Source organism: Bos grunniens, chromosome X (assembly GCF_055505025.1).
Source record: "Bos grunniens cultivar Pamir isolate PY7600 chromosome X, Bosgru_T2T1.0, whole genome shotgun sequence".
NCBI classification, from domain to species: domain Eukaryota; kingdom Metazoa; phylum Chordata; class Mammalia; order Artiodactyla; family Bovidae; genus Bos; species Bos grunniens.
In genome coordinates, this window is record NC_141194.1 from 146321258 (window position 1) to 146334112 (window position 12855).

At 37.0% G+C, this 12855-nt stretch overlaps 1 protein-coding gene across 6 annotated transcripts in view; it reads right to left on the reverse strand.

Annotated features, from left to right (window-relative positions):
* Positions 1–12855, reverse strand: part of SLC6A14 (solute carrier family 6 member 14) — a 446075-nt gene that overhangs the window by 287522 nt on the left and 145698 nt on the right. For all 6 annotated transcript variants that reach the window (XM_086387224.1, XM_086387223.1, XM_086387225.1 and 3 more), the window contains one exon: positions 728–896. The gene's annotated coding sequence lies outside the window, so the exon portion shown is untranslated. The remainder of the gene's footprint in view (positions 1–727; positions 897–12855) is intronic.

The following is a 12855-nucleotide window of genomic DNA, read 5'->3' on the forward strand; positions in this document are numbered from 1 at the left end:
TGAGGCAAGCAGACTTGAATGCCAATCTTGTGTTTTTCACTTATCAGTTGAGTGACATTGGCCAAATTGTCCCAGTTTCCCCAAAGTGTTGTTATGAGGGTTATATGAGAAATATGGTGCTTGTACTGTGCTTACTTGGTACAGTTCCTACAACAGTAAGTACCAAAGAAATGGTAGCTATTATTAAACAGTTATTATTAGCAGTATTATTAATATCTCAATAATTAGCATATTCAAAAATTTTGCATGTGTTTGTGTGAATAGAAGTAACCATGATTGTTACTTCTTTTACTGAATAACAGCCCAGAGCAATACTCTTTCAAAGAAGCCTCATAAATGCAAAGTCTCAAAACTTCAGATGTTAGAACTAGATCAGTCTAGACAGGAAAAATAAATTGTTTCTCTCAAACTTTATAGAGGTACCTTCACACAGGTTGAAAATACAGGAGAAAATAAAAGTTAGTTATAAGTGGACATTTGGTTAGAAATATGCTGAACTTGTGGTAATTCAGAAAAATTATGAGGAGATTTGAAAGGCCTGTTACAGTAATTAGCTTAATAGAGTCATCAATAGATAACGTATATCAGAATTAAGTGGTTGGTTGTGTTTACAAAAAAAATTCAGATGCACACTAAAATCAATTTATTTCCAGAGGTTAACACTGCTTTTCTATAGACTGCAGCATAATACGGAGAAGGCAATGGTACCCTACTCCAGTACTCTTACCTGGAAAATCCCATGGATGGAGGAGCCTGGTGGGCTGCAGTCCATGGGGTTGCTAAGAGTTGGACACAAATGAGCGACTTCACTTTCACTTCTCACTTTCATGCACTGGAGAAGGAAATGGCAACCCACTCTATTGTTCTTGCCTGGAGAATCCCAGGGATGAGGGAGCCTGGTGGGCAGCATAACAAGAAAAACTGTCAGACGTTTTTAGGAAGGGACAGCACGTGGGTTATTAACCTAACCAATCTTTTGTTCAAACCAAACAAATTCTGCATATGCCATGACTGTAGGGTTTGTTTTTTTTTTCAAACTTTTCTTTTATGATAAATTTCAAGTCATATTTGAAGTTGGTGAAGAACATAGGGTGTATGTGGACTTTTACAGCAAATATCCTAACAGGTTGCATAGCTCTCATTTCTTTCACACTCATTTATCCTGCAGATTATTGTCTTGCCATTTCTTTCTTTTTTTTTTTTGCCATTTCTTTTTAAAAAGGACCCAATCATGCTAATTTTCTGTTTAAAACTTACTCATTATCAGTAGATTAAATCTAAACTGCCTAGTATGGCTAGGAAGGTGCGTTACAAAGCTTTGACATATATCCTTTTTAAGTTCCTTTCTTACCTTTTCTCTGCCTGATAGAAATTACTCTCTGAAAGTTTTGCCAAAAGAAAATTAATGTTCCTTCTACACCTTCCATGCATGTTGATTGCTGATATTTTTATTAAAATCCTTCAGTCAATTTAGACTTGCTTCTATGGGCTGAAACATTCTTGGTCATTTTTGTATCACACTCTAGAACTTAGCATGTTGTCTAAACTTATTAATTTAAAAAATGCCCAATAAATGCTTTTTGAAAGAATGAATGAGTTGGTGGAGGTCATTGGCTTTTATATTCAACATCAGATAAAATAGATATTGTAGCTTAGAAATTATTTGGTTGAATTCTGCCTTGGGCCATATATATTAAGCAATTTTCCTTAGTATAAAAAATTAAGAATTTTGACAAACAGGTCGTAATATAAGGTTTTATTTTATTTATCAGTATTTGCAAAATTAAAATCCAGTTTTAATATTGTATTTGGTATGACATTTTCTAAAATTTGAATAGCACAAATAAAACTCTGTGCCCTATACCTGATTAATTTATTTAGCAAAAGAGAGCTTCAGATTGCATTTTAATTATATAACTTTAAATAGACTTTGAAATGTTAAAATATCAAAGCCAATGATGACAAACATTTGCCATAAAAGGTGGTATTATTCTGAACCTAGGAACAACAACAGTGAAAACCAATAGGAAAGAAATCTTTAGATCTACTCCAGTTATAAAACAAAATCCATATATGGGATACATTTTAGAATGAAGAGATGTCAGAAATCTATGTATAACTGAAATGACAATTTTCCATCTGGTCCTTTGCTTCATACTAATGAAAAGTACTTATTATTAAAAAGCAATTTTTTTAAGTGACAGTTGTTCATTCAACATTTATTGAGCTTCTATTTTGAGTCAAATTTGGCTCTAGGACCTAAGTTTACATCAGTGAACCAAATAGGCAAAGTTTTTATTAATAGAGATTATTTTCTTGTATAAGAAAAAAGTAAGTAAACAAATATGATTACATATGTGTGTATGCATGTATGTGTGTGTGTGTGTGAATTCTATGTCAGATTCCCTGGTGGCTCAGATGGTAAAGAATCTGCCCGCAGTGCAGAAGACCCAGGTTCAATAACTGGGTCGGGAAGATTCCCTGGAGAAGGGAATGGCAACCCAGTCCAGCATTCTTGCTTGGAGAATTCCATGGACAGAGAAGCTTGGCAGGCTACAGTCCATGGGTTTGCAAAGAGTCAGACTCGATTGAGCAACTAACACTTACTTACTTATGCGTGTGTGTGTGTGTATGTGAATGCTATGTCAGATGGTGATAGGGACTGTAATGTTCCAGTGGCAAAGACTCCACACACTCAATGCAGGGGGGCCCAGATTCAATAGTTGGTCAGGGAACTAGACCCACATACCACAACAACAACAATGAAAAAGATACTGCATGCTACAATGAAGATACTGCATGCAGCAACTAAGATCCAGTATAGCCAAATAAATAAATAATTTTTTAAAAAAGCAGGGTATGGAAGGACGAATGGGAAAGTTTCTGTAGTAAGATGACATTTGAGCAGAGATGTAAGAGAAGTGAGGGAGTAGGTCACCTGGTTCTCTGGAGAAAGAGAATGTCTCATAGTAGGGATAACACTTGTGGCAATCTTGAGTGCAAAATACACTTGGGGACTAGGTATTAAAATACCAAGGAAGTCAGTGTGACTGGGTGGAATAAACTGGCAGAAAGATGTAGGTGCTGAGGTCTTAGAAGTAATGATGATGATGATGCATATAAGAGTTGGGGGTGGGGGGTGCAGATTATATCATGTGAGGCCTTGTAAGCCATGTTGAGAGAGGAGAAGTCATTGGGAAGTTTTGAACAGAGTGATATGATCTGACATTTATTTAGATATTGTCTACATAAGCTGTGCCTTTCATTCTAAATTCTTCATTAGTCATTACTAGGCTACACTTTAGTTTATTACTTTGTTTAGAGGTCAAAGCACATGACCAGAAACAGTTTAGGCAGTTTTAGACAATCATTAATAATAATAGTAATGAATATGGTTAATAATAATAGTTATTAACTTTAAACATCATCATAGCAGCAACAACAGCAAAAATGCACATGAATGTTACCACATAGGTACCTGCTCTGTGTACTCTGCACATATGTTGTTTCTTAGGATCCTCACAAATACCTATGAGGAAGTACTGTTATTCTGTCTATGTTATATTTGTAGAAACAAGAACATAAGTCGCTTAATCTCCAGAAAACATTTTATTTATGCTGCCATCTGCCTTATGCAAAACTACATTTATCTTGTTTTGGTATAAAATGACAACACAGAATAATATAGTGCACAACTATTTGACTTGCTTTTGAGGAGTAATAACAGTAGTTTAATCAAAATAGTAAATATTAATTGAATATACTATATTCTATATAGTGTGTGTATATATATGTGTGTGTGTGTGTGTGTGTATATATATATACACACATATATATATATACACACACTATATTCTAGGTACCATACTAAATGTTATATATATATTACTTCATTTAATCCTTACAATATCCCAGACAAGGAAACTGGAACTCAGGGATGCAAAGTAAGTTATCCAAGGTAACGCAGCTAGTGGTTCACAACAAACTGTGGAAATTTCTTAAAGAGATGGGAATACCAGACCACCTTTTCTAACTCCTGAGAAACCTGGTCAAGAATCAAAAGTTAGAAGCAGACAGACATGGAACAACATACTGGTTCAAAATTGAGAAAGGAGTTCATTAAGGCTGTATATTGTCACCCTGCTTATTTAATTTCTATGCAGGGTACATCATGTGAAATGCTGGGCTGCATGAATCCAAAGCTGGAATCAAGATTGCAGGGAGAAATTTCAGCAACCTCAGATATGAAGATGATGCCACTCTAATGGCAGAAAATTAAGAGGAACTAAGGAGCCTCCTGATGGCAGAGAAAGACAAGAATAAAAAAGCTGGCTTAAAATTCAACATTCATAAAACTGAGATTATGGCATCCTGTCCCATCATTTCATGCAAATAGATGAAGAAAAAATAGAAACGGTGGTAGATTTTATTTTCGCGGGCTCCAAAATCACTGCAGATGGTGACTGCAACCATAAAATTAAAAGACGCTTGCTCCTTGGAAGAAAAGCTATGATGAACCTAGACAGTGTATTAAAAAGCAGAGACATCACTTTCCCGACAAAGGTCCCTCTAGTTAAAGCTATGGTTTTTCCAATAGTCATGTATGGATATGAGATTTGGACCATAAAGAAAGCTGAGCACTGAAAAATTGATGCTTTTGAGCTGTGGTGTTGGAGAATATTTTTCAGAATCCCTTGGACAGCAAGGAGATCCAAACAGTCCATCCTAAAGGAAATCAGCCCTGAATATTCATTGGAAGTACTGATGCTGAAGCTGAAGCTCCAATATTTTGGCCAACTGATACAAAGAGCCCACTCACTGAAAAAGACCCTGATGCTGGGAAAGATTGAGGGTAGGAGGAGAAGGGGCTGACAGAAGATGAGATGGTTGAATGGTCTCATCAACACAGCTGCTGCTGCTGTGTCGCTTTAGTCGTGTCCGAATCTTTGCGACCCCATAGAGGGCAGCCCACCAGGCTTCCCGTCCCTGGGATTCTCCAGGCAACAACACTGGAGTGGGTTGCCATTTCCTTCTCCAATGCATGAAAGTGAAAAGTGAAAGGGAAGTCAGTCGTGTCTGACTCTAGCGACCCCATGGACTGCAGCCTACCAGGCTCCTCCATCCATGGGATTTTCTAGGGAAAAGTACCAGAGTGGGATGCCATTGCCTTCTCCTCAACACAGCTAGTAAATGGTAAAACAAGGATCAAATCTAGGTTCATCTTACTCCAGGGCTTGTGTTTTCACTATTGTACTATATGACAAAATGTGGGTGAAAATAGATTGATGCATTCAAAATCTTTTAAAAGTGTATATGATATAACATATTTCAAAACCCTCTTTATTCAATTTATTTTTAATCTGTGAACATAGAGTCATCAGCAGTTGTGTGTTCATTTGGAATGTCCTATAAATGTAAAGCACACAGTACTGTTCCTTCTAGATCAGCCTCTGTGATAGTCACTTTATTACCTTGATCTGTCCACATGATCCATATGCTGTTTATCTAACCATTTGAACTGTCTGGTCCTTGAGATCAGTGATGGCCATGGTGTGCCTATCACTTTGAATATGTAACGTGGAAAAATACATTTGTCATTTCAGTCTAACACAAGTTACAAAAATAGTAAAAAGGACACAATGCAAAGATAAATTGCTGAAAGAGAGGAAGCGGAAGGGCAATGAAAAGGAAGTGGATGACAGAGAGGGAGAGGAAAGGATTGGACTCTGCCAGTGATAAGTGGCAATATAGAACCAGCATCAGTCTCCCAATACCCACCAGTCTACTGTGCATTCTGAAAGATTCTGCTTTCACTTCCCTCTCCTAGTAGAAAACACTCCAGAGGACAGGTGAACCTCATTTTTTTTCCTCCTTGCTCATCTCCTTATCCTAAGAAATCCTTCTAAGTCTTATTCATATTCACAAAGTCAGAAAGAACAAAAATTGTTAAAAAACATTTATTCTTTGTAATAAATTAGATGGGAAGTTCCTGAAACCAGGAGGCAAGTTTTATTTATCTCTGAGGTTCCAATACTTGGCCTAAGCACTAGTACATGCTAGGCCTTGAGGAAATGTTTGTTGAAAGAATGAGTATTTTAAATTCAATACTGTAAAGTAAATAAATAAATAAAATTTAAAAAAAAGAAAGAAAGAATGAGTATTTTAATGAGGCACAGACTATAAAATTGGTGTGGATAATGTAACAGTATCCTACATGAGCACGCAGAGGGTTAACATTATAAAATATTGAATCCAACTTTTCCAGTACTGACCCTATTTGGCCCAGTTGGCTGGTGGAGGAGATCATCGTTTCATCCCTTCATTCTCCCTTCCAAAGAGAGAAGAACTCTAGCTTCTGTACTTGAACCTCCAAACAAGCACAGAACTACGATAATTAATCTACTGGCCCAAATCACTGAAATATTCTCAAAGATCCACTTTTCAATAGCTGAAGCAATGAACTTGGATGTTCCTCACTTGCCTTCTCATCTGTCCTTTCTGCCTAGAATCACTGTCTTGTGCAGAGGAAAGGCATTATTAGGTTGTTTTAGGTGTTTAGTCACTAAGTCATGTCCAACTCTTTACAACTACCTATCCCAATATTTAATGGAGCTCACATTTCTCTTTGACTCTATTAGTATCTTAGGATACCAAGTCGTACATAGGAGTGCCTGTTGGGTCTGTAACTTCTCAGAGTATTTGGCAAAATTTCAAGGGGAAAAATATTAATAGAAACTTTTAGAAATTTTCAACCTGATTAAAAAACAAATTCATTTGGAAAGTATAGGACAAATTGTATCTGCACTGTTCTTTTATTTTATATATTTTACAGTTTTAGATTTCTTTTAAAAGCTTTTCCAATACTCTGAAGAGATTTGTATAGTCAATTAAATTATATAAACAAAGCAGTTCAAGATCTTTTCACTTTACTGACTTCATCTTAGCTACAGGCATTTACTTGAAGATTCTGGAAATAAAAATCTTCCTTTTACAACATTTTACTTGTGAGATTTGCCCTGAGTGTTATCATATTTACCAATTATTTGCTTTGTTGGGCTATTCTGCTTTGAAAACATTTTTCTAACTGACTTTGACCCAGAGACTCCAAGAAGGCTTGAAAGTTCTCCTTGAGTTGGGGAAATGAATTCATCTAGTGCCTCATGTTTAACAGAATGGTATAGGAGAAATAATGGCTGGGCTTTGAGCATCAGTTCTATCATTTACTAGCTGTTTGAACTTGGGCAAGTTATTTAACCTCTTTGTATTTCAGTCTCCTAATTTATCCTCATTTATAAAACGAGGATGATAAAGGTCTTTCAGATCATTGAGAAGTTCATGGGAAAATCGTGTCTAGTACCCAGAACCGTGCCTGGCACCATTTCCTGTACTCTATTCACGTAGTTTAATGTCAGCACCTCCCTAACAACCCCAGGGGACTTCATGTCTGGGGAAGTGAAAACTGACTTCTCTACATAAAAAGGTCAGGAACCTTCAGATGGAATCAACCCTGGAACTATGTAAATAATGTTTGTTTTTTGCATTAATGCCAAACCTTCTGACTAGGAGTTCAGAACAAATAACTCAACAAAAATGTATACAGTTAATGGGAAGTAAACTTAAACGAACAGTACTAAATGTTCACTGAATCAGTGTTTACTGCAATCTGTGGGGATTAATGTGATTGGAAATAACTAAACTACAATGAAAATAGTAATGTAATTTGTTCTTGAAGTTCATTCATTTACATATTGATTTGTTATCTCTTCTTCTAGACAATGTCTTTTGGAATCTCTAGGCTACAGCTCACTTTTTTAAGCTTAAAATAAAAGGAGAATAGAGGCAGGGAGGGAGGAATGGGGAGCTACTACTAATGGACATCATGTTTCTTTCAGAGGTAATGAAAGTCTACTGAAATTATATAGTGGTAATAGTTGCACAACTTTGTGAATATACTAAAAACCACTGAATTGTATGTTTTAAAAGGATAAATTTTATGGTGTGTGAATTATATCTCAATTTTTTAAAAATAAAGCTGAATAATTCAATTTTGACCTATATAAAACAGGACCAATATAAAACATGGGTGTTAATACTGTAATAATGTGCCATAACATAACTGTACAGAAATCTATCAACTTCTAAATATCTGAAAATGAACTGTTTTCTTTGGGGACACATTGAAAATTATTTATAATAATAATTCTACTTTCAGTTATAGATTTTAAAAATCTGTGTTGAACATCATGAATCTAAATATCTGTGTGTGTGTGCTAAGTCACATCAGTCCTGTCTGACTCTTTGCAACCCTATGGACTGTAGCCCACCAGGTTCCTCTGTCCATGGGATTTTCCAGGCAAGAATAGTGGAGTGGGTTGCCATGCCCTTCTCCAGGAGATCTTCTGGACCCAAGGATGGAACCTGTGTCTCTTATGTCTCCTGCATTGGCAGGCGAGTTCTTTACCACTAGCACCACCTGTAGGACTGGGAATTCCCTGGTGATCCAGTAGTTAGAACTCTGCACTTCCACAGCAGGGGACATGGGTTTGATCCCCGGTCAGGGAACTAAGATCCCCCAAGCCAAAAAAATAAACAAACAAACAAATAAAAAAACCCACAGATATCTGTAAGATAAATGTCTAAAAGCTCAAGCAGTCTCAGAATTTCCAATAATAAGTCTGTTTTTCACTTCTTTGGAATTAAGATCCCAGAACCGCCCCCCATACTTCCTGTCATCTTCCTCTATCTTTCAGTCTTAAATCATTTTATGCCTAAAAAGCAAAATATATCCAAAGATGTACATTATTTTATTGTTTTTCTGTCCTTTTAGGGGCCTGGAGGAGAGGTTGGGGTAAATGAGTCCCTCAAACAAAGCCAAATATCCATTTGTTTTTATTATTTTCTGTGAACTGATGGCCAGTTTTGGAGAGATATTATTCTACCTTTCCCCCCTATCTTTGTTGTAGACAAACATCAGGGCATTGCTTCCCCTCCTGCTGCAACCCTCACCATCCTCCAACTTTGACAGTTTGTCTAATTAATCAATCAAGAGCTTTAATGTTTTCTAGGCTGCCTAGAGCAGGGACATGAATATAGCTTCATCAGTAATAGTAATATTTAAAATAATGTATCAATAGAATTGGGTGGCTATAAGAAATTAGGGTTTAGAGAGGAAAAAGTAAGGGAGAGAATGGTTTGGGGGAATCATCAGTCTGCTTCTAGAATGATAATGCCTGCTATAGAATTTCCCAGAGCAGAAGTAAAATATCCTCCAGTTACCAGTTTTCCTGGTCTGATTTGTGTAGTCACCAAGCCTGATTTCCCTTCATTACTGATATTGTGAAGGAGATAGAGAGAGTGCTTTAGATAAGGAACACAAGCCTTATGGTCATTGCAAAGTAGTATATCCCTATTATAAATGAATAAGTTAGAAGTCAAGGTGGTACATTAGTTTTCTAAGAATTTTTTTGGCACAAGTTTATTGCTGAGAGACTGGGTATCCTGAGAAAATTCAGTTTCTGGACCTCAAGCCTGAGGACTATACTTTAAACTTAATGATTTGTTGATCTACTCCCCTATGAGAGATCCAACCAGGCAACATTTCCCCAGAACATCTTTGTTATCTAACAGTGGTATTTAAAACTTTATAAGAAAACTGGTTGGTTTGTTCAATTTAACTAACTGGTCATTTTGGATAATTTAGTCAAATTAATTGTAGGAGAGAAAAAAAATTACCCACTTAGGTTCAGTGGCTATGACAGAAAATTTCACTGATAAAAGATTAAGTAGAAAAAAAAAAAAGCAGAGTTTATGAACATACACATTCTGCATTTGAGTCGGAGAACTCAGTCATGAGTAACTCAACTCAAAGGAGTCATCAGAGGGCTTATATATCATCTTAACAAAGAACAATAAAATTGCAGAGCAGTGACAAGACAAAGGAAAGGGGGTTTAGATTTTGAGTGGCAAACTGTGGGAAAATAAATACAGTTGATTCTTGAACAACACAAGTTTGAAATGCAAGGGTCCAGTTACATGCAGATTTTTTTCAATAAATTATATTACTGTATATGACTCCCTGTTGGTTGAATCTGCCGACGTGGAACTACAGGTATGGAGGACCCAATGTAAAGTTACACACGGATTTCCAACTGCCCAGGAATTGATGCCCTATTCCCTGCCTTGTTCAAGGGTCAACTCTATATGGGGGAAACTAATGGAAAATAAAAATTATTTAGTAAGACTTGTTATGTAGATTCTTCTTGGTATCCACCTCTGGGCTGATAGAGTCTGAAGTTTTCTCCTATTCATTAAGAATTCTGCTCTTCCTGGTAAAAGAAATAGAGACATATTTACAAATTTATGTCCCACTTTTAGGCAGATGGGGGAAGACAGAGAGCTTTTCTTGTATCTGCTTCTTTTCAGTCTTTAGCTCAAAATAATCCTTATGCCAAAGTGGCATATTTTGGAATGCATATTGTGATACCCTACATAATCAATTTACTCAGATAAGTAGGAGAAAATGTCATATCAGTTAGTTGATATTTTGAATATGAACAAAACTATATGTTCATTTGTAATTGTTTATCTTTCCAACAGTTGGGTTACATACATTGAGATGCTATTTGGTAGATTTAGGGTGTCTTTTGTGAGATCCTGCTCTGAACATGATGCTCAGGCCTGCAGATGCCTTTGAGGCAAAGGGAAATTGGAACTCTTCCCTCTCCTTATGTTTTTGTGATCAGGTTCAACTGGAAGCAACTGGCCTCAGGAATGTACTGAGTCAGACATCTATTCATTTCACTGCATGGATTCCACCTTGTTAGCTGATTTAATAGTCCTCTTACTCTCTGTGATGCCTAGGCAGTCAGTTAATATGATACAATCACTCATATTGGCCATTTTACTGAATTTTTTAGGCTGGTTTATACAAAATGGTCAATATGATGGCTATTTCTGATCCTTATTGTTTTTTTCTCACTTGCATTCATCCTGACATTCTTGTTCTCATTATACTGAAAGCTAAAGAGAGGCACAAAAATAATCTGCAAAGACGTTAACGACAAGGCAATCTTCTTAACTCTCCCCTTTCAGGGACTCTCAGGTTTGGAAAAGTCCAGTGGTAATTAAAGTAAAGCTTCGCTATGGTAACTGAATTGAAAAAAGATTAGTGTTAAGTATATATGTGGGTAATGAGGTGTGATTTGTATTTGTGTGTGTGTGTGTGTTGAAGTTGGGAAAAGTGGAAGTGCTACTGTTGAAGGAAGGGGGACCCTTTTCAAGGCCCGAGAGTGGGCTCTTGTCTAATACTTGGAAGTGAACTGTCTAAGGAGACACATGTGCTGGCAAAGCAAGAGATTTTATTGGGAAAGGGCACCCAGGCAGAGAGCAGTAGGGTAAGGGAAAGCAGAAGGACTGCTCTGCCACATGGCCCACAGTCTTGGGTTTTATGGTGATAGGGTTAGTTTCTGGGTTATCTTTGGCCAATCATTGTGACTCAGTCCTTTCTGGTGGTGCACTCATTGCTCAGCAAAAATGGATGCCAGCGATAAGGATTCTGGGAGGTGGTCAGACATGTGGGATCTTCCTTTCACTTTTTCTGAACTCTTCCGATTAGTAGTGGCTTATTAGTTCCATGTTCCTTACTAGGACCTCCTGTCATAAAGTAACTCATGCAAATGGTTACTATGGTGCCTGGCCAGGGTGGGCGGTTTCAGTCAGTGTGCTTCCCAGAACACTACTGTTCTGGATAGGGACTCAGAGAGGTAGCTGGGGTGGAGGAAAATTAAAATAAACGAAAAACAAACTAAAAAAGAAGGCCAGTATATATTTAATCATTTTATGGTCTGCACCTCTAATCCTCACCTTTATAACTAGGGCACGTATATCCAGACCTGTACTTTATAGTTTCTTTTTTCCTTCAAAACCTAATCTGTGTGTGTGAGTGAGGATAAGAGAGACAGACAAGTTTTTTTTTCCGAGATTTTTAGCAGAGGAGAAATTCCTCTGGAGAACTTCCTCCTTTTTTTTAAAACCTGACCCATTAAATTTTAGTGTTAAGTAATCTCACAATAAATGAAAAGTATTCACTAGAAAGATGTTAATTCAATGTGATTTACCATTGTTTAATTCTGCTAGCCAAGCTGCACGTGTCCTGAAGAGCTACGTAATTTCTTCAAATGACCTGGGGCTTTAAAGTCAATCTTCCAGCAGAAAAAATTACTCTCTGCCCCCAGGAGAGTGATTTTTTGTGTGTTGTACTGTTCTCCTGACTGACATTTATTTGACTCTCAAGTGTATTTACATTGTTGGTTTAACTTGGAGTTCTTTACTGAATCAATAATATGCTATGTTTTTCACTTCAAGTGGTATCAATATTATTATTCCATTGCTTTTTCTTTTCTTTTTGCTTTTTTTCTCCCTTATCTCTCTGTAGTTACATAGTTTTGCTTTGACCTGCGAAAATTTTTACTCCTAAAATTATAAAGAAACAGAGTAAATGTTCTTTAAATCTTCTGGGAAATGCGTGCCTCTTTAAACTTTATTTATGTCAGAACTTACTGTAATGAAGGACAAAAGCTCTAGACAAGGTCTCCTACTCCTCGGGGGTGTTCAAGGCTAGGTCTCCCGGAGGCGAGTCTGCAGTTTGTTCTCAAAAGCTTATAGCTCACCTCCTGGCTATTTCTTTAAAAGGGGCATGAGAGGGGCCTAGAAATAGAGCAGGGTGGGAATCTGACCCATCGTGACCACTCAGGAGGCCCTGGCCTGGAAAATTTCCCTGTACGTGGTAAAAACAAACATTTGAAATGGAGGGAGAAACCAGGCTTAAACAAAGAGTGAAACCAGTTCCCATTTAAA